Here is a 3,504-nt window from a genome sequence, read left to right as displayed (position 1 = left end):
AAAACCCCTTTTTCCCGATCCCGTTTGGTGGTGGTCATATTTGTACCGAGCAAATGGCTGGATCCGAGAACTGGTGATCGGTAAAGGGTTCAAAAAGGTGCATCCAGTAAGGTAGAAATATTTTACAACCCCAGAGGACCTCCGTTTAACCCCTTTGGCGAGTTGGATGACATCGCACTCCGAGTGCAACTGTCAATAGAAAGTCATAAGTTACTGACTGACTGTCTGACTGACTCACTGCACAGCCAACACGCAGGGAGGGGGGTCCATTTTGTGGAAACATTTATAGTGCAGCCCAGTCGTTCCGTTTTGTTGGACTACATCTTTACTGTTCTACCGTGGTGCTGGTGGCCAGGTTTTATAATGCCACGGAGTAATGTAATAAAATAATTTCCGAATTTCGGCTTCAGAAACACGCATATATAATTTGATTTCCTAGTCGTCAGCCGGTCGATAGACCGACGGAGTGCGAGAAAGAGAGAGAGGGACAGGTGAGCTCGAGGTGTGCGTCATTACTGGAGCGTCTGCTGAATCGGATGCGATTGCTTCTAATAGCTTTGGCCATTAGGCTCTGCTAGACTGCACCGCTGTCGACGCCGCCGCGACGGAACAACTCGGGGTTTTTCTCGGTTTTTCTCGAGCTCCACTACGTGGCCTGGCTTGGCTACGGCAGCGTGCAATGCGCACAAGAGAGGCGCGTGGAACGATGCGTTGGACGAAAAATCCAAAAACCGAAACACGGATCCGAAATACATGCAATACATGTTTTATTGGTGCCCCACATGGACCGTATGTTTGGTTGTTTGGTTTTACACGGAGGCGAAGTCGAAGGTTTTTAGGCCCCGGCCATCACCGTAGTCTCGTTTAAATTATGATAATTATGCTCACATCTCTCACTCGCTCGAGTCATGCATATCGCTGCCTGATGCGGCTTTCAAACGGCATAAAATAATTTGGTTTTTTGAGGCACCCGATCAATGATGGTCTTGCAAGGCTGCAGTTCGCCCTGGGAACGCATAAACCATCTACTTCCAAGTCAATTCGTATTCCAGTTCTAGTTTCCAATTGAAGCAGCAGCAGCTGACCATTTGACGATAATTGACTTAAATTAAAATATTTACAGATAGTTATGCGTGGTGGAGTGGGAAATGCGGGCTGCTGGAAATGAGATCAGCTGGAGTAGCGGCAGCAGCAGCAGTGTTTTGGATTAAATGTAGAAATGGATCTGGTAGAGCTCTCTTTCCGGCCCGGAAGAGTCGTCGATTATTCTCCTCTGGTGCCTTGCAATCGCTCATGTGTAATCGCTAGAAAATCAGCTTCAAAGTGTAGATTCTTGCGTAGAAAGTAAATTCCTTCAAGCAAAGAATTCCTCGAGGCATTTCGCAGCACCACCAGAGAGAGAGAGAGAGAGACACGCTCACGCAATCCCCGTTCGAAGTGAGTCATGCTGGAAAATGATGGAAAGGGGTGAAGGTGTGGTCCGTGGTCAATTTTCGGACGGTTACGTTATGGCATTTTGTAGTTTTACTCAACGTCTTTACCGTCGAGGTATAGAGACACACACACGGTGTAGTTACGGTCACGTAGCCATCATCGCCGGTCCCACCTCGGCTGGCCCCGTGGCTAGCTAACCGGAACAGCAACGATGGATTGCAGAGGCAAAACTGGTGCACTACCAGAGGGCAGAAGAGAGTCTTCACCACGACACAGGAAGGAACTCGGAGCATTAAAAAAAGGTAGCGAGAAAAAAACAGTTACAACGCACAAAACGCCTGTCAAGCGAACGTTTTTCTAGTCCCGCGGCACATGGCGAACGCCAAAGGGGATGAGTGGAGATGTGGGAGAAGAAAGACATAAAAGGGTAGCTCCCTTCCTGTCCCCTGGGAGGTGTGAGAAGGAAAACTGGGAAAACTGGAAAAACAGAACGGATAAATAAAACAAACATACGGCTAAATCACGCTGAGGTCCGAGAATCATTAATCGCGTGAAAGAGTTCCGAAAAGATGTGTTTAGGTAACCGTGGAGAAGCGATAAGATTGTTGAAATAGTTTTCCATTCCGGTGTGAATGTGTGCAGGGCGCTGGCATTAGATGCAGGAAAAGGTCTTGGGGTGAGCATAAGCATGGGGCATCGATTTTTCGCTGGCATTGTTTCATCTATTGCTTCATCCGCTCACGAATCAGAGAATCACGAAGAGGGTGCATGTTTTGGCTTTTCCACAAACAAACGCAGTAGGCCGTGTTTTTTACTCAAGAAAAAATTCAAAATGTTGCATCAGAAAAAAAAAACACAAATCGATAAACACTCGCTCGCTTCCGTGTGCTGATAAGAGCTGACGTCGCCTACAAGTAGCTGATGAAATAGAGAGCACATTTTACTTTCCTTTCTCCTCCACAAAATCCTCACCAGAGCAACTAGAAAAATCCTAATCCTCCTCTTTTTCTTTTTTATTCGCTTGGAAAGAGAGACAGAGAGAAAGAGAGAGGAAGCTCTCTGTCTCTCTTTCTAGATCTTCTTGATTGATGTTGTGTTCTTTACAATTTCTCAAAATGTTCTACCACACCTTTCGGTCTTTCGGTCTTTAGGTATCACTTCTTTTCACGAGCTGCTAGTTCTCCTAAATCTGTTTCCACTTCTGAATCTGAATCGCTCTGGCTGGCAAGCTGACGTTCGCTATTAACTCCAACGCCCCAAAAAAAAAACCAACAAGCAGCAGTAGACTCGCGGCAGCAGATCGCGAAATTGTGATTTCGAGGAAGCAATAAAGATGGACCCGTCGAAGAGAAAAGCCCCGAGATAGAAAGATACAGATAGAGGCCTCGAGAATAAAGAACGAAGCTAAAGCTTAAATGGTTGGCTATAAAACTCCATCCATCAGCAACAGCAGCAAGAGCACTGATTCCATCCCATAAACTCGGGGTGAGCCCAGTTGTAGGCCCAAGATAGGGCCCAAGAAGCAATCTGGCTTGAAAAGTTGGCGTTTTGGTGGCGCTTTTTATGAGAAACTCTTCTTTATGATTGTCGCAAATTTCTACTCTATTCCTGTTTTGTTTTTTTGCTATTGCCTATACGCGCTAGGTCGAGCAGATCAGACACCGGGCACCACTACCGCCGTCACCATCATTATAATGAGCCACCTATCGCTGTGCTATTCAACAGCAACAGCAGCATCAGCAGCATACTGGCTCTAGCATCTGCTTTGCTTCTGCTTTTCGCCGAGGAAGCGCAGGTAAAACACTTTCAGAGCCACGCCACGGACGACACCACACTTTCGAGAATCCGGCGCTCATTAGCTTTAGCGCGGCCATTTGTGATGGTGTCGCGCGATCTCCGTCGAGGATTAAGAAGTTTTATTGAAGAGAATGGGAATGGAGCGTCTGGAAGTACCCAATTTCCTCTCCATCCGAAAGGCATTAGCAGCAGCATCTTTCGTTGGCGTGGCCATTTAGATTGGGCGGTGGCCCTTTTCGAAAGAACCGAAAACAGATTTCCATTCCGTGCCTT

General features: G+C 46.9%; 1 long non-coding RNA gene across 1 annotated transcript in view; it reads right to left on the bottom strand.

Moving 5' to 3' along the window:
- Positions 1-750: 750 nt before the first annotated feature.
- Positions 751-3,504, bottom strand: part of LOC126575218 (uncharacterized) — a 2,849-nt gene continuing 95 nt past the window's right edge. Inside the window, exons 1-2 of the long non-coding RNA XR_007608257.1 lie at positions 1,542-3,504; positions 751-1,447 (exon numbers count right to left, since the gene is read on the bottom strand). The exon at positions 1,542-3,504 is cut by the window's right edge and continues 95 nt beyond it. This is a non-coding gene — a long non-coding RNA (uncharacterized LOC126575218). The remainder of the gene's footprint in view (positions 1,448-1,541) is intronic.

This window comes from Anopheles aquasalis, chromosome 3, assembly GCF_943734665.1.
Source record: "Anopheles aquasalis chromosome 3, idAnoAquaMG_Q_19, whole genome shotgun sequence".
Classification (NCBI taxonomy): Eukaryota; Metazoa; Arthropoda; class Insecta; order Diptera; family Culicidae; genus Anopheles; species Anopheles aquasalis.
Note: the sequence above shows the minus strand (reverse complement) of the source record. Positions and strands in the feature narration are given on the sequence as shown.